This window comes from Hyperolius riggenbachi, chromosome 4 (genome assembly GCF_040937935.1).
Source record: "Hyperolius riggenbachi isolate aHypRig1 chromosome 4, aHypRig1.pri, whole genome shotgun sequence".
NCBI classification, from domain to species: domain Eukaryota; kingdom Metazoa; phylum Chordata; class Amphibia; order Anura; family Hyperoliidae; genus Hyperolius; species Hyperolius riggenbachi.
The window spans coordinates 315348209-315373169 of record NC_090649.1 but is presented as its reverse complement, the minus strand read 5'-3'; the positions used below and the strand labels follow the sequence as shown (position 1 = coordinate 315373169).

The 24961-nt window shown below is 44.8% G+C and overlaps 1 protein-coding gene across 1 annotated transcript in view; it reads left to right on the top strand.

Annotated features, from left to right (window-relative positions):
• Nucleotides 1-24961, top strand: part of NMBR (neuromedin B receptor) — a 405943-nt gene that overhangs the window by 204026 nt on the left and 176956 nt on the right. The window lies entirely within an intron of this gene.

Below are 24961 nucleotides of genomic sequence, written 5' to 3'. Positions count from 1 at the left end.
GGAGCTTAAAATTTAATTCCTGCCCTTGTGTTACTAACTGCCCTTAGAGGAGCTTACAATCAAATTCCTGCTGTTGTGTCACTAACTGCCCTTGGAGGAGCTTACGATCTAATTTGTGATGTCATGTCACTAACTTCCCTCAGAGTAGCTTACAATTTAATTACTGCTGTCATGCCACTAACTGAACTTCAGAGGAGCTTACAGTCTAATCCCTGATCGCATGCCACTAACTGCCCTCAGAGGAACTTACACTCTAATTCCTGCCCTCTTGTTATTAACTGCCCTTAGAGTAGCTTACAATTTAATTACTGCTGTCATGCCACTAACTGAACCTCAGAGGAGCTTACAGTCTCATTCCTGATCTCATGCCACTAACTGCCCTCAGAGGAGCTTACACTCTAATTCCTGCCCTCGTGTTATTAACTGCCCTTAGAGTAGCTTGCAATTTAATTACTGCTGTCATGCCACTAACTGAACCCCAGAGGAGCTTACAGTCTCATTCCTGATGTCATGCCACTAACTGCTGTCAGAGGAGCTTACAATCTAATTCCTGCCCTCGTGTTACTAACTGCCCTCAGAGGAGCTAACAATCGCATTCCTGCTGTTATATCACTAACTGCCCTCAGAGGAGCTTACAATCCCATTCCTGTCTTTGTGTCACTAACTGCCCTCAGAGGAGCTTACAATCTAATCTCTACCATTGTGCCATTTCAGAGGATTTTACAATCTAATCCCTGCCTGCGTCTTATCCAGTGTTTCTCAACTAGAGTTCTGCCAGAACCCTTCAGGGGTCCCTTGTAACGTTGCTACTTCTGCTGCTTTTTATATATGGGGTGAGCATTAAATGCAGCAGAAAAGTGGTCATGACCCTCACATATGAAGATCAGCAGATCTTGGTCAGGGGCGGCTGGGGATACTGGGCCTTGGGCAGTAAACGGTAAAAATCCGGCCCTGATTAACCACTTTGTCCTCCTTGACGTATAAAAACGTCAAGGAGGACAGGCGCGCTCCCGCGGCCGATCGCGCGCGTGCACGCGCACTCCCGGCCGCGGATTCGGTAGCCACGGAATCAATGTATCGGGCTATGGAGCCCGATCACTGATTCCTCTCCCCCGCTGAAAAAGCGACAGTTTCTCTCGGAAGCTTCGCTCTTTCTGAAGCTGTGTCCCTCTAAGCGTACATTGTACGCTTAGAGTGACGTCATGTAAACAAACTCGAGATTGCCATCTTGTGGCCAAAAAGTAAAACTACAAGTAAAACTAAAAAAACATTACAATACACAAATATTTCCCCAAATAAAACACTTTTATATCCCACCCTCCCAAAAATGCCCACATAAAATGTTTAATAAAAAAAAACAAAAAACATTACTATAAAAAAAAACAACACATAAATATTTACCTAAGGGTCTAAACTTTTTAAATATCTATGTAAAGATGAAATATTTCTCTCTATTTTTTTTTATAAGCTTGTAAATAGTGATGTATGCAAAACGGAAAAAATGTTCTTTTATTTCCAAATAAAATATTGTCGCGATACATTGTGATAGTGACATAATTTAAATGGTGAAATAACCATGACAAATGGGCAATTACAATACGTGGGTTTTAATTATGGAGGCATGTATTATTTTAAAACTATAATGGCCGAAAACTGACAAATAATGTATTTTTTCATTTTTTTTCTTATTCTTCCTGTTAAAATGCATTTACAGTAAAGTGGCTCTTAGCAAAATGTACCCCCCAAAGAAAGCCTAATTGGTGGCTGAAAAAACAAGATATAGATCAGTTCATTGTGATAAGTAGTGATAAAGTTATAGGCTAATCAATGGGAGGTGAACATTGCTCGGATGCATAAGCTGAAAACGACTGAGATGTTAAGTGGTTAAATATGTTTATCATGTTGACACCTGATTTAAATAATACTGTTTCAGTACCTATTAAAAATATTTAAGGAGTAAAAGTAACATTAAAGTTTAATTAATTAGGAACAACATGTTTTGTATGACTTTTTTTTCCTGCTAAATATATTACATATATAAGTTGAGAAATAGATAAAGGTGAAATAACTCATAGGAATAGCTTAGTGCATCAGTGTCATTGTGTATGCAGTGTGGTGGAAGTTACTTCTGTACTATATACTGTATATATATATATATATATATATATATATATATATATATATATATATATATAACACAATGTTTATTCAGTATTTTAGTTTTCTGCTGCTACATGAATGATTATTGAAGTAAAACTAAAAAAAATGCCAGAATTTTCACTACAGTGACGCTGTATGAACTTTGGTAAAGATTCAGTGCACACAATCATCTAGGGCTATTCTGCATTCATTTAACATAAAAAGTGAAATGCACGCAGGAACCTGCTAACCAGGTATAAATGTTTCCTCCTTGTGCAGACACTATCAACCAAAAACAATAAAATGTTTTTATTCAAAATCAATATTCATAATTTCCAATAATCATTCATAGTGTTGTTCATATATAAGGTGGAGTGCTCTCTATCCTTGTTACATTTCATGCAAAGTTCATAGATAGTTATATTAGAGTAGTGCTCTTGCCATGTAAGTTCAATAGTAGGCACTAATGCCTCTTATGCCAGTGCAAGTCCTGGTTCACTTTCATCACAGGGATAACACACCTCCATGCAACCCCCTCTAATGCGTTTATACCGCTCGATTATGCCGCCGGATCGATTCCCGCTCGTCCCCGCGGGCGATTCTCTTATCTTCTGCTCGTTTCCCTTATCTTTCTCCATTGTCCCGCCTGCGGTATCGATCCGGCGGGTGATTGGACATGTCAGAAATTATCAATTGGGCCATCTAATGGCTCAATCGAGAGGTACAAATGTACCGTGTATTCCCAGCATAATGCAAGGTACACACCATACAATTTTCTGTTAGATTTTCTGTTAGATTTTCTGCCAGATAGATAATTTCCAACATGTTGGAAATGAGCTATCTAACCATCTATCTGCCTAGCAATTAGGCATTGTTCTACTCAGCAGGAGATAACCAGAAGACAATGCACCAGAGATAATGTCCAGTCTCTACAGAAAATAATCTAATGCAAAAGATCTACCAGAAGAATCTAACAGAAAATTGAATGGTGTGCACTAGGCATAAGTTAGGAACTCACCAGATCCAGGGGCCTCACAGTCTTATCTGGATTGTCGGATGTCTGGCCACCCCCTAAAAAATACACTTTATTTCCAAATGAAATATTGTCACATTGTACTGGGGACGTAATTTAAATGTTGTGATAACCAGGATGCAAATATATTGTGTTGGTATTATCTAAAATAGCACTGTTCATTTTAAAACTATAACCGTTGAAAATGGAGAATTCATTTCCCTTTAAAATCTAAAAAGAAAAGAAAATAAAGCGAATACTAAAGAAATTACCCACAAAAAGCCTAACTTGTCCATAAAATAAACAATATATTGTTCATTTAGGTGTGATAAGCTGTGCCAAATGAATAGGAGCAGCACTGAAATGGGAAAATTGCTTGCATCCATAAGGTGGAAACAACTCTGTGGCCAGAATTGGTTAAGTATTACTATTCTGGTAGAAATGAACAGATATAAATATGGATAATAAGCTACAGGTGTGCTTGGCAAGTTGGGAGCAATGTGCTTGATCAGGCATGCTTGTGGCCGTTTTTTCCACATTAATTGTGTGAACAGCATTTTTTTTTTGTAGCAGCACTGAACATCAAATAGCCTGAAACAGCTGTATGCACGTTGGAATATATAACTGCAAAATTAAGCCAACAAATGTACTAAAAAAGATATTTTAGGAATTTTAAAACAATATGTTAGAAGGAAACCAGTGGGGGCATCATTCACCTCTCTTTCAGCAAATCATCTCTTTGAGAGATGGTATCCATTTTATATCGCTTTGAAGCATTGAATTAATTCACAGCGCTTGTGAATTCAGAAGTGGAAAATACATTTAATGCATCTGTAAAATATACATTATACTCTGTAAAGATTTATCTTTTCTGGACCATTTGCAGAAACCTTAAGGTGCATTTATAGTTCCATCCAGATTCACTATACTTTTTTTTATCATATTCTCCACTTTAGTTTCAGATCTTTTGATGTACTGGACAAATCAGTGGTCCTTTTGCTTCCATGGTCTTTAATCTGGCTATAGAGCCTTTAGCATCTTCTTTATGGAATTGCTTTCAGGGCACCTGTGTGTGGATGCTAAATGGCATGAAATCATAATGTAGGTTAATGACTTGTTGGCCTTTTTAGGTGTTTTAGGTAATCGTTCTAAGGTTATCAGTCTACGTACAAAATGAATAGCTTTTGTTTGGACAATTTTCTTCATACCAAGATAAATTATACTAAATTAGAGTTGATGTTGCTGCCTAGGGATACTCAGAGATTGAGTTTTATTTCATTCTCATTCTCTGTCACAGAAAATTGTGTTACAGTTCTCAAGATTTATAAACCAATAGACCTAATTTTACTATATAGGATGCATTTTTTACCAACATTCACAAAGTAGACAACTACTTCAGATTGTTGCCTGTATTGCCATTTGGCAGGATTGATTATAAAAATGGTTACACTTCAATAACTGTTACAACAATTTGAAATCTTTCAACTTTGGTTAACGTGAAATTCCAAGTGTGCAGTACTGCACTACTTGTAGACAAGGAACAAGTATCACATTGTTAACATAGAAATTGTTCTGTTCCCATACATGTGTCCCATGTGTAGCTAAGACTTGCAGCTAAACATTCCTGGCTCCCAATAAGTGAGACTGATTGAAGTAGTCTTGTATTTATTGAAATCACAGGCGGTGAAACTAGAAAACAGATGAATGTACAATAAGGCTCCCATAGTAGATATAATGATTACAACAATTAGTGCATGAATAAACAACATTGCAGTTTAGCAGTGTACATGTGATCATTCAGGCCCCTGACAGTCAGTATAAGAAGACAGCACAGGGTGATCTAACAGTGCAGAAACATACTCTAGAGCAGTGGTTCCCAACCCATGTGCCTTCGGGTATGTGTCGCAGTGCTCTCGGAGGAAAGCAGCGCAGTGGAGGGAGAGCTGTGGGCAGCGGCGGAGAAGGGGGCCATCTCCCCCCCTTCTCTCACCTTAGAGTGCTCTCCCTCCCTCACTCTCTCCTCCGGAGCTAACTGCGGTCAGGCAATTGCAGCGGGCGGGACTTACCTTCCGCGTCGCTCCAAGCGCCGGAAGTTCTGGTGCCGCAGCCGCTGCTCTGGTCTGGATCAGACCAGAGTAGTGGCAAATCATCCAGCACCTGCGATGAGACCATAGCAAGGAAATGAGCAGCGCTACCTAAAAACAGACTAGTGCCTACCTGCAAAAGAGTGCAAGCCCCACTTGCGGGGTCGAATACACACCGAGCATACACATGACCTGTCTACCACTGGAGGAGGATGTTGGTTTCCTGTAACAGCTTGCATGCAACCTATTAAGTACTCGTCCCTCCCACCGCGAAGAAGTCAATTCTCCATGGGAGGGGCCTAACACTAACTAAATCCTAACCTATGTATATGCATAGCCTGGGTGCGCTACCAAATAAAATTGAAAAATTGAAAATTGCGCAAAAGGTGGATCAGCGCAACACCAGGCCGCCTCCGAATGGCCACCAATCAGAGATGCGCTGAGCCCCCCGAGGAACTACAAACGCACCTTGAACCCAAACAGAAGCTCTGCATATACACCAAAAGCATGGCTGTCAAGTGGGAGCAGCTGACCAAAAAACGAATTAAATTAGTACATAGCAAGGAAATGAGCAGCGCTACCTAAAAACAGACTAGTGCCTACCTGCAAAAGAGTGCCCCTGGGGGGGCTCAGCGCATCTCTGATTGGAGGCCATTCGGAGGCGGCCTGGTGTTGCGCTGATCCACCTTTTGTGCGATGTGACGGATAACACGGAAGGTAAGTTCCGCCCCTCTACCAGCCACCGCACTTCGTTCCGGAGGAGAGAGCGAGGGAGGGAGAGCACCCTCGATCTCTCCTCCTGGGGAAGGGGGGGGGGGCACCTGGCTACATATACTGGGCATATATACACCTGACTACATATACTGGGCACATATACCCCTGGCTACATATACTGGGGACATATACCCCTGGCTACATATACTGGGCACATATACACCTGGCTACATATACTGGGCACATATACACCCGCCTACATATACTGGGCATATATACACCTGACTACATATTCTGGGCACATATACCCTTGCTACATATACTGGGCACATATACCCCTGGCTACATATACTGGGCACATATACACCTGGCTACATATACTGGGCATATATACACCTGACTACATATACTGGGCACATATACCCCTGGCTACATATACTGGGCACATATACCCCTGGCTACATATACTGGGCATATATACACCTGGCTACATATACTGGGGACATATACCCCTGGCTACATATACTGGGCACATATACACCTGGCTACATATACTGGGCACATATACCCCTGGCTACATATACTGGGCACATATGCCCCTGGCTACATATAATGGGCACATATTCCTCTGGCTACATATACTGGGTACATATACCCCTGACTACATATACTGGGCACATATACACCTGCCTACATATACTGGCCACATATACACCTGCCTACATATACTGGGGACATATACCTCTGGCTACATATACTGGGCACATATATCCCTGGCTACATATACTGGGGACAACTAGCTGTTTGTCATTATGTGCATTTACTGGTGAAAAGCTGTCTCTTATCATGTGCATTTACTGGTGAAAAGCTGTCTCTTATCATGTGCATTTACTGGTGAAAAGATGTCTCTTATTATGTGCATTTACTGGTGAAAAGAGGTCTCTTATTATGTGCATTTACTGGTGAAAAGAGGTCTCTTGTTATGTGCATTTACTGGTGAAAAGCTGTCTCTTATTATGTGCATTTACTGGTGAAAAGAGGTCTCTTATGTGCATTACTGGTGAAAAGAGGTCTCTTACTATGTGCATTTACTGGTGAAAAGCTGTCTCTTATGTGCATTTACTGGGGAAACGCTGTCTCTCATTACGTGCATTTACTGGTGAAAGGCTGTCTGTCATTACCTGCATTTACTGGTGAAACGCTGTCTCCTATGTGCATTTAGTGGGGAAACACTGTCTCTCATTGCATGCATTTAGTCTACGTGTCACGGAGATCTGAACGTTTGGTTTGATGTGTCACGGCTCCAAAAAGGTTGGGAACCACTGCTCTAGAGAGTCTATGTTATGAGTAGATGCTGACTGTAGCAATAACTAGGTGTGATAAACAATCATCCTCAAGTCATGCACCAAGAATGCTGCCACAAGAGAAGAGATGGTAGATAGTGCATCCTCCCCTGATCCCACAATGCAGTTCAACGTTCTATCCCAAGAACACTTGCAGTTTACTAATAATATAAAAACTGACCACTAGGGGGCTCAGTGAGCTATAACTCTATAACCATCAACTCTAAACATACATGCAGGATATATAGAATTTAAATCGTATTAATTGACCAATAACATTATTGCTACTTATCGCACTGAAACAATCTATATATTATTTTTGCAGGACAAACTAGGCTTTCTTTGGGTGGTACTCTTTGCTAAGAATTATTTTATTTTATATGCATTTTACAGGGAAGAAGAAGAAAAAGTTTGCAAATATTCATAATTTCTCAGCTTTCAGCCGTTGTAGTTTAAAAATAGAATGTGCTATTGTAGATGAAACAGACATATTTTATTTGCCCATTTGTCCCGGTTATTACAACATTTAAATTGCATGTATGGCAATAATATTTTATTTTGTTGCGTTTAGTGTTTTTTTATACTATACAAATTATTACAAGCCTTTATTTACAAAAGCAACCATAATATACCCTCATGACATACATATTTAAAAAAGTCCCTAAGGTAACTACTTATGTAGTTTTTTTTTACAAGTTTTATTTTGGGAACTATGGTGTAATTATGGTGTAAGGGTGGAAGGGGTTAAAAAAATTATTTATTTATAAAAATATTTATAAAATTTTTGAATCGAAAAAGTGTCTTAAGGTGTGTTTGGGTGTATTTTAATTTTTGGCCACAAGATGGCACTACACTTAGTTCATTATCTGCTGTTACCAGTAGATAGGAACTAATGTGTGTGAAACACATTCCTTTTGGTTTTGAATGAGAGCTGCATCTCACTGCCACAAGCTTCCATTCATCACAGACACAGTGGTCAGAGTTGAGAACAGCTGTTTTTCATACCTCATTCACGGGAAGGATGAGGATGCTGCGATTGCAAACAGAAATGGTGCAGCGATCAGGAACGCTGGCGGTAAGTAAACAATGCATATATGCATGCCCCTGATCTGCAAGTGAAATACACAGTGGAAAAATCCGGATTTTAAGGCATAGCAGAGTTATAATCCCTAAAGGGCAGAAATCACATTGCATTCCTAAATTGGAGGCCTAAAGTGCTTGAAAACATCTTGTGTGTGTATACATGGATCAGGTAGTGTAATTAGTGTACTACTTTACACTGACAGACCAAACTCACTGTGTAACGCACCGTAAACAGCTGTTTGTGTAGTGAGGGCCGTGCTGGACTGGTGTGCATCACGGCCAGAGTGCAGGCCGTGGCGGTTTTCAAGCCCATATGGTCGGGCTGAGGTAGCTCAATGACAGAACAACAGTGACTGAGTGTCCAGCGGATTGAATTTGGTCTGTCCACAATGAAGCAACAACCTTATTATCTTCTTGGGTCAGGTGTGCCCCCAACACACTCATATAGTCATTGCTTCATTGTGATACGTAAGCCCCTTCGCCGCGGCAAGGTAACGATCACGAAGGGGAATTGACACATGTAGATGCCTTTTGTTTTGTTGTTGCAGCCGCAGTGCAGCCAGAAAAATTAGCCAGGCATGTACATGCGCCAGGAAAATTATTATAGCGGCCGCTGCTTTTCCAGGAATCCACCTGGAGTCCTGGACCCTGTTGGTAGTGGCGGAGAAGGCAGTCAAGTGGCCTGCAGGCAGAGATGCTGTGTGGGGACCGACTTAGTCTTGGGGCAGACAGTCTCATGGCGTGCAGGCAGAGATGCTGTGTGGGTACTGACTTAGTCTTTGGGCAGGCAGTAGCCCTCCGGGATCTATGCCTCATTCATTTTGATAAAGGTGAGGTACTGAACACTTTTGTGACCTAGGTGACTTCTCTTCTCACTGACAATGCCTCCAACTGCACTGAAAGTCCTTTCTGACAGGACGCTTGAGGCAGGGCAAGCCAGAAGTTGGATGGCAAATTGTGACAGTTCTGGCCACAGGTCAAGCCTACGCACCCAGTAGTCCAGGGGTTCATCGCTGCTCAGAGTGTCTACATCCGCAGTTAAGGCCAGGTAGTCGGCTATCAGCCGGTCAAAGTGTTGGTGGAGGGTGGATCCGGAAGGGCTAAGACGAGGCGTTGGACTAAAGAATTTCCGCATATCCGACATCACGATGAGATCGCTAGAGCGTCCTGTCTTTGCCTGCGTCGACATGGGAGGAGGAGGAAGATTACTGGCAGTGTGCCACTATATTCCAGTGTGCTGTGACATCACCCTTAAACGCACTGTAAAGCATAGTTGCCAAATTGTGTTGCAAGTACTGCATCCTTTCAGCCTTGTGGTGATTTGGTAACATCCACACCACTTTGTGCTTATACCGAGGGTCTAGTAGTGTTGCCACCCAGTACAGGTCATTGCCCTTGAGTTTTTTTATACGGGGGTCACTCAACAGGCTGGACAGCATGAAAGATGCCATCTGCACAAAGTTGGATGCCGACATACTAGCCATCTCATCTTGCTCTTCCTAAGTGATGTCAGATAAGTTCTCCTCCTCCCCCCAGCCACGAACAATACCACGGGAAAGGTGAGCAGCACAAGCCCCCTGCGACGCCTGCTGTGGTTGTTCTTCCACCTCCTTCTCAAAAATACCACCTTCCTCATCTGACTCCTCTTCCCCAGACGACTCCTCCTCCCCCTCCTCTGTGATGCCGCAGGTGTTGATGATGCCGCAGGTGATGTTTCCCACAACTCTTCCTCCTCTTCCTGATCATGCTCCTCTACAGCTTGATCTACCACTCTACGCATGGCACGCTCCAGGAAGAAAGCATATGGGATCAAGTCGCTGATGGCGCCTTCACTGCGACTCACCAGGAGGGCTTAACGTAGTGTTCAACTTGAATTGTTTTATCACTAATGATATCTGACTGTTATGTGCTGCCGAGAATTCTGTGGCCTTGAATTACACTACAGAGGTCCCTCATATGTCTGGCACATATTTATTAAGGGGGTATGGTTTTTGGAGGCCCAGAGTAAAGGCACAGAGTAAAGAAAAAGGTAATGGTGAAGACACACAGAATTCTCCCCCTGTGGATGGTGGGCCTTCGGACCCCCATCATGTAAACTGGGGCTGAGTGAGCAATGTATAATTGGTATATGTATTTTTGGGCAAATAATTAATAAGGGACACCTCATGCATTTGATCATGTTTAATCACAGCCTGACAGTATGGGGATGGAGGGCCACCCCAGTGCACCCATGAAATAAATAGGGGAATATCAACAAGAATATCAATAAAGGAGATTGCACAGTGGAAAGCTGATGAGATAGCAACCCGTGGGAAATAAGTAATTAATCTAACAGCTAAATAAGCCTGGGGGAATAGAGTTTATCCTCCCAGACGTGTGGAATCTGGCATCACCTTCTCAGATTAACTGCCAGATGTTAAACCAATAAGGATCTTATTTCTTCTTTTATTATTGTTTTTCTGGTTCTCGGTTTTAGGTTCCAATTTTGCCTTTCAGCTAGTGGTGGTCACTAAAGAACTGGGAGTTGGCACTGTGAACAGTAGATGGCACTATACAGGCCATTAGGAGAGGAGGCTAGGAAACATTAGATTCGTACGGACGCGGTTATGCAAGCATGGAACGCAGCCATGGTTGGTTTCCATGGAGATGCGTTCCAGGCTGCCCTCGATGACGCACAGGATGCGCCAAAAATGGTGCACGCTATGGAGGAAAGGAGCGTCGAATCCGGCGCACTAATAGGGAGGAGTCCAGGGTATAAGAGACGCCGGCGCACCTGTGACGTTAGCCCCTGATGAGTCCATGCGGACGAAACACGTAGAGCGGAGCCAGGAGCATCTGACGTCACCGGGCAGCGGGAAGTTCGCACACTAAGAGGAACAAGCCTAGCGGAGGGTCGGGACACCGGCACTGCCAGAGAGTAAACAATACTGCTGGGCTGTGATGCCCGATGTGCCCTATATTCATCTGTTCCTGTGAATGCGCTGTATTGCGCAGGCCCTAGGATTGATTCATTAAGTGTAACGATTGGTGTCAGCACGTAGAGAGAATCTGATTATTGGTGATCTGCAGTATCACCAAGAATGCAGATATATACCTGATTATTGATGATCTGCAGAATCACCGATAATACAGATATATTGTTAACCTCTGGACACCTATAGGAATGTGAGTGTTTGGTGTAACACACCTGCAGAGCAGGTGATAATTGACAGTTAAGAGACACGGCTCAAAGAGCACAGGAACCTTCCAGCAGCCTGAGGCTCCTCAAGGGGAGGAGTCAGGCTAAGGATAGGGAAGGTCAGAGAGTGAGTGACACCTGACGGTGGATGTCACTATCTGGTCTGGAGACTATCTCTTAACAGGAGAGATAGCTCTCAAGGTCGGCCTCACCTGGTCGGCAACACACTGACAGATAAAGTACAAAGACAGAAGGCTGATTCGGTATCCAAGGCAAGCAGGGTCTGGCAACGGAATATCAGATATGCGAGGTACCGATTCAGAAGACAGAGGAGTAGTCAGAAGAGCTATAAGTCATAACATATAACAAACAATGCCTATTCTGGGTGCGAGGTCCTTGGTCTCAGCACCCCGGAACTAGTCTGAAGTATACACAGATGATGGACTCCGGACATCTCCGGCCCGGCTTCTCAGGATGCAAGTTATGAAACTCCCTTTTCAACTCCTCTGCATGCATACGACATTCTGGCACCCAAGTTCTCTCCTCAATGCCATACCCTTTCCAATGCACTAAATACTGCATGGAGTTCTGCACAAGTCGGGAGTCAAGAATCTTCTCAATCTCATATTCAGGTTGGTCATCAATCAACACAGGGGGGGGGGGGAGCGGAATCCACGTGCACTGCCGGCTTGAGCAAGGACACATGGAATGATCTCACCCCTCGCATGCTGGTGGGGAGATCAATGGTATAAGTGACATCATTGATTTTCCTGATCACAGGAAACAGACCCACAAATCTGGGACCTAACTTGGGAGACAGTTGCTTCAGAGCCAAATGTCGTGTGGACACCCAGACCAAGTCACCTGGAAGGAATTCCCACTCTATGGAACGTCTTTTATCAGCCTGTTTCTTCTGACTCTGAAAAGCCCTCCTCAAGTTTCTTTGTACCATTCCCCACGTCTGCTTTAAGGACCTCTGCCAATCCTCCAGGGCTGGAAACGGGGTGGCAGCCACTGGCAATGGGGTGAACTTAGGTGATCTTCCAGACACCACCTGGAATGGAGAAAAACCTGAGGAGGAGCACTTCAAGTTGTTGTGTGCAAATTCTGCAAATGGCAGGAATTTGACCCAGTCAGTTTGAACATCTGCCACATAACATCTCAAAAACTGTTCCAGAGATTGATTGGTTCTCTTGGTCTGGCCATTGGTCTGTGGGTGGTAGCCTGATGAAAAAGATAACTCCATGTCTAACAGATGGCAGAATGCCCTCCAAAACTTCAAAACAAATTGGACTCCCCGATCTGACAATATATTTTCCGGAATACCATGCAGCCGGAAAATATGTTGGATGAAGAGATCGGCCAACTCCTGGGCTGAGGGGAGTCCTTTCAGGGGGACAAAATGGGCCATTTTGCTGAAACGATCGTCTACCACCCAAATGACCATCATGCCCTCAGACCTGGGGAGTTCGCCCACAAAATCCATGGACAGATGGGTCCATGGTTCCCTTGGGAAAGTGGTTGCAATGTCTCAACAGGTGCCTGACGGGAGGGTTTGCTTCTCGCACATACTGCACATTCTCTTACATACTCTTTGCAGTCAGTTGCCAGTGAAGGCCACCAGGCACATCTCGCTACGAGGTCCTGAGTTCTGGTGGCTCCAGGATGCCCAGCATTCTTGTGAGAATGAAACAACTGCAGTATTTGTAGACGAAAAGGCAGTGGTACAAACATGACCCCTTCAGGCTTTCCCTCAGGTACATCCTGTTGGAACGGACTCAACGTCTTAGTCCAGTCCCTCCAGGTCTCAGTGGCGGCCAGAACCACTTTCTGCAGCAGAATGGTTTCTGGGTCTGAGGGCTGTGCTGTCTCGGGCTCAAAATCTGGACAAAGCATCAGCTTTGATGTTTTTACTACCAGGGGTATACGTGATTACAAATCTGAATCTCGAGAAGAACAATGACCACCGAGCCTGTCGGGGGCTAAGTCTCTTAGCGCGCTCAATGTACTCCAAATTCTTGTGGTCAGTATAGACAGTAATGGTATGTTCTGCACCCTCTAGCCAATGTCGCCATTCCTCAAAGGCCAACTTAATGGCTAGAAGTTCCCTATTGCCTATATCGTAGTTTTTCTCAGCGGGTGAAAACCTACGTGAAAAATAGGCACAGGGGTCTAACTTTCCCTGCAACCCAGAACGCTGAGACAGCACAGCCCCTACCCCTACCTCTGAGGCATCTACCTCCATGATAAAGGGGAAGGTGGTGTCAACATGTCTCAAAATGGGTGCAGTACAGAACAATTTCTTTATAGTGGAGAAAGCAGCATGGGCCTCAGGGGACCAGTGGTGAGTATCTGCCCCTTTCTTTGTGAGACTGGTGAGAGGTGAAATCACCATAGAATACCCCTTTATGAACCTGCTGTAGTAGTTAGTGAACCCCAGGAACCTCTGGAGAGGCTTCAATCCCACAGGTTGAGGCCAATCTAACACAGCTGAAACTTTCCCAGGGTCCATAGAGAGGCCAGAGGTTGAAATTATGTACCCCAGAAAGGCGACAGAGGTCACTTTAAATATGCATTTCTCCAGCTTAGCGTACAGCATGTTTTGTCTCAACTTCCGTAACACAAACTTGACATGATCTCTGTGCTCTGAGAGGTTGGACGAGAAAATTAGTATGTCGTCTAAGTATACCAAGACAAATTTGCCCAATACCTCTCTAAAGACCTCATTGATCAGTTCTTGAAAGACGGCCGGGGCATTGCACAACCCGAAGGGCATCACTAGGTACTCGTAATGCCCGTTGGGTGTGTTAAAGGCCGTCTTCCGATCATCACCGTCCCTGATCCGCACAAGGTTGTAGGCACCCCTCAAATCCAATTTCGAAAAAATCTTAGCATTGGTGACTTGAGTAAACAAATCGTCTATTAACAGCAAAGGATAGCGATTTTTTTACTGTGATTTTATTTAAGCCCCGATAGTCATTGCAAGGGCGTAGGCCACCATCCTTCTTTCTCACAAAAAATAACCCTGCCCCGGCCGGAGATCGAGAAGGGCGAATAAAACCTTTACCTCGGATGTATTCCTGCATGGCCAACTTCTCTGGCCCAGATAAGTTATAGAGATGACCTCTAGGGGGCATACAACCAGACCTGAGATCAATGGGGCAATCAAAGGGACGGTGTGGAGGAAGTTTATCTGATGACTTGGGACAGAACACGTCTGCAAATTCTAAATAGTGATCTGGCAATCCTTCCATGCGAATCTTGGTTTTACCAAAGGTTACTTTCGCAAGACAATGATGATAGCAGTGGGCAGACCAGCTGGTTAGCTGACCCGTGGCCCAATTGATGTGAGGCGAGTGAATCTGTAACCAAGGCATGCCAAGAATGATCGTGGAAGTTGCCATTCGTAACACAAAAAATGATAAACGTTCTTTATGCAAAACCCCTATTGTGACCCCCAAATCTGGGGTCTAGGAAAGAGGGTGATTACTCTGCAGAGGGGAATCATCCACCGCAGTGACCCAAATCTGTTGCTTTAGTGGGGAGATCAGGATCCCCAACTTCTTAGCAAATTCATAATCCTTAAAATTAGCCGCTGAGCCTCAATCAATGAAGGCCTCAGTAGTCTCTGTCTTATCTTGCCAAGATATAGTGCAAGGGAGAAGAAAACGTTTGTCATCTAGAGGTAACGACTGCACGCCTAGGGTATTAACTCCGACTATACCTAGGCTGCAGCGTTTCCCGATTTCTTGGGACAATTCTGTACCTTATGACCCCCTTCTGCACAGTAAAGACAGAGCTGCTCTGTTTCCCTGCGTCTCCGTTCCACCTGAGATAATCTCGACCGGCAAATCTGCATTGGTTCCAGTGGAGGCGAAGCAGGTGGAGATGAAACAGAAGGAGACGTTGCGTAGGACAAGGATCTCACATTGTTCCTACCCCGGGACTGTCTTTGGTATCGTACACGACGATCAATTCTGATGGCCAATGAAATGGCCTCATCGAGAGACTTGGGCTCAGGATGACTCAACATCAACTCTGAGACCGCGTCTGACAGCCCAGATAAAAAACAGTCTAATAAAGCGAATGAGCCCCATCTGGCTGAAACTGCCCACTTTCTGAACTCAGCTGCGTAATTTTCGACCGGATCTCTGCCCTGCCGCAACGTTTTGAGCTTCCGCTCAGCGGTAGAGGCAATATCCGGATCATCATAAATTATGGCCATAGCGTCAAAAAATGCCTCAACTGATACTAACGCGCTATCACCTAGCTGAAGACTATATGCCCAAGTCTGGGAATCTCCTGATAGTAGTGTCTTGATAAACGTAATTCTCTGTGCTACAGTTCCTGATGAACTAGATCTCAACTCAATGTATGACAACACTCGATTTTTAAAGTTTCGGAAGTCAGATCTGTGGCCAGAAAACCTTTCAGGTACAGACATACGTATGTCTGTGCTAGGAGGAGATCGCACTGTACCCACAGCCGTCTGTAGGGCTTGCGCAGACCCATTTAAGGTGTTGATCTGGGTCTGATGATTGTTAAGCACCGAGATGAAATCTTCCACCGAGGTGGTAAGTGCATCGAGACGGCTGTGGAGTGCGTCCATTTGGGTTTGGTCTGCCGTTCTGTAACGATTGGTGTCAGCACGCAGAGAGAATCTGATTATTGGTGATCTGCAGTATCACCAAGAATGCAGATATATACCTGATTATTGATGATCTGCAGAATCACCGATAATACAGATATATTGCTAACCTCTGGACACCTATAGGAATGTGAGTGTTTGGTGTAACAGTAATACTTTGAGTAACACACCTGCAGAGCATGTGATAATTGACAGTGAAGAGACACGGCTCAAAGAGCACAGGAACCTTCCAGCAGCCTGAGGCTCCTCAAGGGGAGGAGTCAGGCTAAGGATAGGGAAGGTCAGAGAGTGAGTGACACCTGACGGTGGATGTCACTATCTGGTCTGGAGACTATCTCTTAACAGGAGAGATAGCTCTCAAGGTCGGCCTCGCCTGGTCGGCAACACACTGACAGGTAAAGTACAAAAACAGAAGGCTGACTCGGTTTCCAAGGCAAGCAGGGTCTGGCAACGGAATATCAGATGTGCGAGGTACCGAATCAGAAGACAGAGGAGTAGTCGGAAGAGCTATAAGTCATAACATATAACAAACAATGCCTATGCTGGGTGTGAGGTCCTTGGTCTCAGCACCCTGGAACTAGTCTGAAGTATACACAGATGATAATACAGTTCCCTAGACTGGGTGCGAGGTCCGTGGTCTCAGCACCCTGGAACTAGTCTGAAATATAACACAGATGGTAGTACAGTTCCCTAAGCTGGGTGTGAGGTCCTTGGTCTCTACACCCTGGAACTAGTCTGAAATATAACACAGATGGTAACACAGTTCCCTAAGCTGGGTGTGAGGTCCTTGGTCTCTACACCCCGGAACTAGCTTGAAGTATAACACAGAAAACAATTCAAATAATCTGGCTAAGTGTGAATTCCCAGGTCCACCTGTTTCAAACACACTGAAGGATCTGACTAGGTCTGAGTGCTTCCACGTAGTGATCGCAACAGCAGACAACTTGCAAGTGACCAGCAGAAACTATATATGGAGTAGTGCTCTCCAGCACCACCCCTAATTACTCAACCAATAGTATCCTGCTCTGGAGTCAGCTGATCGGCGTGGTCAGCTGACTCTTCCTGTTTTGTATAAGAATTCTGCCTCTCAGTGCGCGCGCGTGTATTCCTAAGCCTATGTGCACTAACAGACTCAGCCACACCAGACACACGCCGCTGCGTGCAAACCGCCGCGCTGGATGTGGAACCAGCCGCCTTACTGTTTTTGCATGCGGCGGATTTTCCACGTTCTGCCCTGTCACCAGACACACGCTTCCGCGTGCAAACCGCGTCTTTTCCGCGATCTCTCACATTAAGGCTGTATTACACTATATTGTTTTTAATTTTTTTACATGTGGAATTGTGCAATAAATTCTGGATTTATACTTTTTGAAAATCGAGGTGTGAAGGTTGTGATTTAAAAGTTTGCCGCTCTAAGGCTATGCGCTAAACCCACCTGGACTTTCAGGTGGTGTTCATCTGGTGAGCTGCTACATTGGAGAGGTGCTTGTATTATCACAGAGCACATTGAATCACGTCTGCACGTTTTGGGTGGCATGTGTGTTGCCTGCAATAGACTACAGTAATGCACTATGTGTAGTTTTTTTGTTTAGTTTTCAGATATCAAGAGGAGCGCTGTCACAACATCTTTTACAAACATGAGGAGCGTTGAATTCCAGCGAGTCGGGCTATCGCAAATCAAGCACCTCACCGGCAAGTTGTTTCTCCACTGAATACCGGCCAAGCGCGCCATGGCCGTGTAGGACCACCTGAAATGCCCACACACCTTCCTGGATTGCTTCAGGACCTCCTGTAAGCCTGGGTACTTAGACACAAATCTTTGGATTATAAGATTGAGCACATGTGTCATGCAGGGTACATGTGTCAACTTTCCTAAACTCAAAGCTAAAATGAGATTGCTGCTGTTGTCACACAGCACATTGCCGATCTCCAGTTAGTGTGGGGTCAGCCACTGATCCACCTGTTTGTTCAGAGCAGCCAGGAGAGCTGCTCCAATGTGACTCTCGGCTTTGAGGCAAGACATGTCCAAGATAGCGTGACACCGTTGTACCTGACATGCAGCATAGGCCCTGGGGAGCTGGGGCTGTGTAGTTGTACAGGAGATCTCAGCACCAGTAGAGTGGATCTGCCACTCAGCTGAGGAGGAGGAGGACAACAGCAAAGAGGATGTAGCAGGAGGAGTAGGAGGAGAAGGAGAGGAGGTGGCAGCAGGCCTGCCTGTAAGCCGTGGAGGTGTCACAACTAGGTCCGCTGCACAGCCACATACTCCATGCTTGCCAGCGGTCACCAGGCTGACCCAATGTGCCGTATAAGTAATGTACCTGCCCTGACCGTGCTTGGCAGACCAGGCATCCGTGGTGAGATGGACCCTTGACCCAGCGCTGTGTGCCAGAGATGACACCACTTGCCTTTCAACATCATGGCACAGTTTGGGTATCGCCTTTTGAGAAAAGTAATTGCAGCCTGGTATCTTCCACCGCGGTGTCCCAATCACCACAAATTTTCGGAAGGCCTCAGAGTCCACCAGCTGGTATGGTAACAGCTGGTGAGCTAACAGTTCCTCCAAGCCAGCTGTCAGATGCAGGGCAAGGGGGTGACTGGCAGACATTGGTTTCTTCCACTCAAAGATTTCCTTCACAGACACCTGGCTGCTGCTGTGGGCAGAGGAGCAGGAACCGTTCAAGGTGAGAGGTGGAGTGGAGGAGGGTGGTTGTGAATGTGCAAGGGATAAAGCGGCTGAAGATGCTGCACCTGAAGGAGGAATAGGAGGCGGAGGGTGGCTTTGCTGTAGTGTGCTGCTTTTCCTCAGGTGGTCATCCCATTGCCGTTTGTGCTTTTTTATCATGTGCCTTCATAAGGCAGTTGTCCCTATGTGGGTCTTGGTCTTTCCACGACTCAATTTTTGGTGGCAGAGAGTATAGATGGCATTGCTCTAATCTGAGGCAGACACAAAAAAATGTCCACACCGCTGAGCCCTGGAATGATGACACTTTGCCATCATGGTAGCGTCAGCAGCTGACCTTGAAGGGTATGTTGGCTGGCTGTCTATAGGTGGCGATACATGCTGCCAGGCACTGCCTTGAGCTGTTTCTGATGACGAGCTCCCCCTGCTTCTTTCAGCAACTTGTCTCCTCTTACTCCTCTCTGACCCCCCCTCTGAACTGTCCCCCTGTTCATCTTGTCTATTGGGAACCCACGTGACATCCATGGCAGTATCATCATTATCATCATCATTATCCTCCACAGCTTTGCTTGTATCAGACACCTACAAAACTGCACCAACAACAGGTATTTCATCATCCTCCCACCTTAGGTCCATATGGGCGCTGAGCTCAGACATATGAGGTGGTGGTGTAACATGCTTAGCCCCGTCATCTTGTAACAATAATGGCTGTTAATCAGTTAATTCTCCACCAATTAACTCCTGCAAAGTGTCAAATGGAGCTGATGTGGTGCTAGTAGTAGCAGTGGCGGCTGCGGAGGAAGATATGTCATGGCTCCGTGTGGAAGCTGAGGAAGATGAGGAGTTCAGTGTTAAATATTCAACTACGTCCTGGAAATCTTGGGAGTTGATGGCACGTGTCTTCTGAATACTGTACTTTGGTCCAGGACCACACAAAATCACGTCAGCACGACCTCAAACAGACCTGCCGGGTGGCCTGCCTCTGGCTCTGCCTTTTGTTTTGTCCATATTGGGGGGAATGAAGTGAAAGGTATGCACTGACTTGACTAATACAATGTTCAGTCACACAGGTGCAGTGAAAATGGATGCACTGACTGCTGGTATATAAAACTGGGAGCTGTCACACACAGGTGCAGTGAAAGGTATACAGTGACTGGTATTACAATACAATGTGCAGCTGTCACACACACAGGTGCAGTGAAAGGTATGCACGGACTGGTATATAAAACAGCGTGCAGCAGTCACACTAGGCACTGAATGTGCTGGGCCTGGCACAATATAGCAATTAGCAAGGGCCAGCTGCGACAGACAGGGCTGTATATGCAGTGTCAGTGGACCGCACACAAAAAACAAAACACATCACAAGAACTTTAGCTCTCAAAAGAGCTGTTTTGGTGGTGCTTTTCCAGCAACAAATATCAGCAAGGAGCAAGCTAACTGACCTCTTAACTATCGTTTTCCCTATCTCTCCAATGTCTCTCCCTTCTCTCACTAATACTGCAGCAACACAGAGTGAGAACATGGCCGACGCTGCTGCCTTATATAAGAGGGGGCTCCAGGAGGGAGTGCAGCCTGATTGGCTGACATGTGTCTGCTGACTGTTATGTAGAGGGTCAAAGCCCAATGATGTAGTATAGGGGGCGGGTCGAACCGCCATGAAGTTCGGGTTCGGATGCGAACGCGAACCCGCGTTGTTCACGTGAATAAGTTTACATGCAAACCGTTTGGGACATCTCTAATTATAAAATGAATTTAATAAACATGGCAAATAATAAGCACTAATAACAATGAAAAATACATAGCATGCAAATAAAAAAACAGAGCAAGCAGTATCTAGCATGCATGAATATATGGAACAGCATTAGTGTGCTGAAATCCGGGAATAGCACAGATATTGACCACAGTTTGTGCAGCCACAGGTATGTGCATTCACTAATAGCCAGTTTATCATCCCTCCTTTCATATGCAATAGTTAGAATATATAAAGGGATGTTCCAATATGAGTTAGCAAAGGTGCAAATTAAACATCCATATATACTGTAGCATAGTTGTACTTGGGAAGATGTGAAAGCACAGATGGCCTTGCCAGGGATAGCAGATGTGTGACCCCTGTGCTAGGTTGAATAGCCCTTTGGGTAGTCTTTCGGAAACCTTCAGAAGTATTTATATACCTGAGTACTTCTGAAGATAAATGCATCCGTAATGTACATGCGCAACCATGGAAAACTCATGCGTGTGCCATACGGATGTGCTTGTCTTTTGGAAGTATTCAGCTACGTGAATACTTCCGGACGTTTCCTGAAGACTACCAAAGCACTAGGAAATTAAGGATGTTTAAGTGGGATCAGTGCAGGAATGACGGCAAGCACAAAGGAATGGGCAGCCTCTATAGTATCCGGAGCCTTCCCGCTTCTTAGGTAACTGTCAAACTTGAAGTGAGTTTCTTTACTTTAGTTTTGCTCTAAGCAACATTTAATGTGGATATATCATACAATTTCCCATATATACGAATGCATCAGAAGTAGTTGTCAGCATAAAAACATATTCACCCATGATTGGGTGGTGTCATGATATGACATGAGGATTGTCCATAAACAGTGAGCAGACATGGAATCCAATGACGAACACTTTATTCTGATCCATACATCAGAGAACTTCCATCAATATAGGAGCATACAGCTTTCACCTAGCTGTCCCACACCAGAATGACTCCCTCTCTCTCTCTACCAGACAGTATAACAAGCTTAGCAAACAGACATCAAATGTTAGCAGATGATAAGAGCAAGGCCAGTCTGCTAACAGACAATAGAACAATGGCACATGCCCCACCTGACATAGCCTAATCACAGCAAACAAACAATGCAGGAATAAAATACAATTAGTAAAAATACAGTCATATTACATATCATACATCACATTCCTCCCCCATATGTTCCTGGATCCCCAGGTGAGCCCATTAGTTGGGTGAGACTGAGGTACAGGTATGTGGCAATTCTGTCCATCTACTCCTTCTCAGTCTAGGTGGGAGTTCATAATTAATTGTCCTTGTCTTCATATGTGCTGGTTGCACTTTTACTCGCTGTCCACATATGATTTGCCCATTCAATTCAAATACAGCCCTCGCTGCATCGTCCGGACTCTCAAACTCAACAAAGCCAAATCCAGGTGGACTCCTGGAGATCCAGATATTGCGCACAGGTCCATAGCAGCCAAACGCTTGCCTCAACTCCCACTTGTTGCTTTGGCTTCCCAAGTGTCCAATGTACACCTTGGAATTTGTCCTGCATGCTCCATGGGATTGGGCACAGTCAGATGAGTCAGTGGTCAAGATATTATTCGACACACGAACAAAATTAACCCCTCTGGCATGTTCTCTTTCCGCTATTGTTCTTAAGAGTGGGGAAACATCTGTGGAGTTAGTTGCCACATTCCTGCCAACAGCAGGCTGAGGACTCCGAGCAGTTCCATTGTCTCTGATGACATACGGGCATGCTGCTACCAGGTGCTCAGTCGACCCACAGCCAAAGCATGACTTCCTCACCTGGTTGCTTCTATCAGCTGAAGTGGCAGAACTCCTCTCTGGAGTGGTGGGCCTGGGCTCTACACAGGATGGTGTCCTGGATGCTTCACAGACACACCGATCCTCTGGTAGATGACAAACCTGGGACCGGTTCTCCACAAACTGATCGGCCAGCTTTGCAGCATCCCTCATTGTTAGAGGCTTGCGATCCAGCACCCACATTTTCACCTCTGGAGGACAGCAGCTCAGGAATTGTTCTCTCAAACAAAGTTCTTTTAAGTCCTCCAAAGTCCTGACACTACTGCCCTGAATCCACTGATTAAACATGTGTCAGCTTCACTCCAAATTCAGCAAAAGAGTCTTTTGAGGTCTTAAACAAGGATCGGAAAGACTGTCTGTATGCCTCTGGAGTTTTGGCATACCGAGCCAGCAATGCCCGTTTCACTTCCACAAAGTTAATTCTTTGCCCCAGAGGCAGCAATTTAAAAGTGTCACTGGCACGCCCAGTCAGCTTTCCTAACAAAATGCGATGCCACTCACTAGTTGGAATACAGTGTGTCTCACAAATGAGTTCAAAATTTTCCAAGTAGGCATCAATTTCCTCTTTACTTTTATCAAACATGGGGAATAAGGAATACAGTCTGACAGTGTCCATATGTGGCTGTGACATTCCCCCCTGAGATTGGTACACATTCTGTGCCATTATCTCACTCAGCACTCTGAGCAATGTGTGAAGCATGTCCTCACCTCTGGCAACACCTTCCTGGGTCTGTTCCTGAGACTGTTCCTCCAAGCCTTCATCAGTCTGCACATCTCCACCTTCACTTGGTGCCTCACCATTACTGGCAGCTTGTATCCTCTCCATCAAAAGTTCCACAAGCTGAGGTTTCTTCAGCCCATCAGGATGTAAGCCCCTCTTAGGGCCCTTTTCCACCAGCGCGATTGCGCTGGCTGAATCGCAAAACCGCAAACCGCTAGCGATTTTACAATCGCTACGGTTTGCTTTTTAACATAGGAATCGCGGTAGGTCATTTCCACTACCGCGATTCGCTTTTGTCGGGAACGCGAACGCGCGGCGGAGTGATAATTGCCGCAATTTTGCTATGCAGTGCATAGCATAGCAAAATCGCGGCCGCAAACGTCGGGGGAATCGCCGGTTTTGCAATTCAGCAATCGCTAGCGTTCAGCATGAACGCTAGCGATTGCAGGTGGAAAAGGGCCCTTACGGCATAATTTCCGAAGGGTAGTGATTTTCAGCTCCTGCAGCATCTCCTCCATGCTTCTGGTCTTCCAAAGTCTGCTCTATCCCACCACTGGCACCAATATGTCATGATATGACATGAGCATTGTCCATAAACAGTGAGCAGACATGGAATCCAATGACGAACACTTTATTCTGATCCATACATCAGAGAACTTCCATCAATATAGGAGCATACAGCTTTCACCTAGCTGTCCCACACCAGAATGACTCCCTCTCTCTCTCTACCAGACAGTATAACAAGCTTAGCAAACAGACATCAAATGTTAGCAGATGATAAGAGCAAGGCCAGTCTGCTAACAGACAATAGAACAATGGCACATGCCCCACCTGACTCCAGTAACTTACAATCAATGCAGAGACATAGCCTAATCACAGCAAACAAACAATGCAGGAATAAAATACAATTAGTAAAAATACAGTCATATTACATATCATACATCACAGGTGGTTATTTGTAAGTCATACTGTAGAAGCAAACAAGTTTGGGGCAGTAAGGTGCTTGATTATATAGTTATCAGACTAACTTATATTTCCTCTTGTAAATAAAGCTTATGTGTTCAGCTGTTTGAATTGCAAAGCTGTAGAAAGTGCCAGGGAGCATACATTGGCTGGTAATGATGAGCACTGGGGCACCATGAAGCAAATGATGTGCTTGTGATTCAAATACATTGTGGCATTACAAGTGCCAGCATCGTGTCTCGCAGACATATTCTGTCTCAGTGGAAACTCATCCTTACAATTCAAAATGACAGCATGGGCTCCCTTTTCCCACATACAGTACCTTTAACCTCTTGACTTCATGCCAATATTCTTCATGGAAATTTGTACCCCCTTCGAAATAGTAATAGCTAACATAATGAATGCACTACATTAGCAGGTACTTTGCACAAAGGGGATGGTGAATGCACCTTTGGAAAGCAATCTTTTCCATTGTATTGAGGAGGACTTTGACAATAACTCAAATTCACAGCAGATGTGGCAAGTGTAGGGTGATTACACAGTCAAGGAGGTACACATTACCTTCAATTAACTTGCACACTCTCTGAGCATCTGTACTTTATATGCTTCTGTTTTTCCATTAGTGTCAGCTTCATAATATACTGACTTAGGTCACAACTCATGACTGAGGAATCTCCACACACAGGCCATTCGTCTACTAATGTTTCCTGCAAAACAGGCAGAGGACCAGTGCCATATGATGTTGCAGTTGCAGGCAATAATCTGAGCAGAACAGGGCAAATTAAAATAATCACCACCCTACAAGAATTTTTGTAGTGTGACACTAGAACAAGA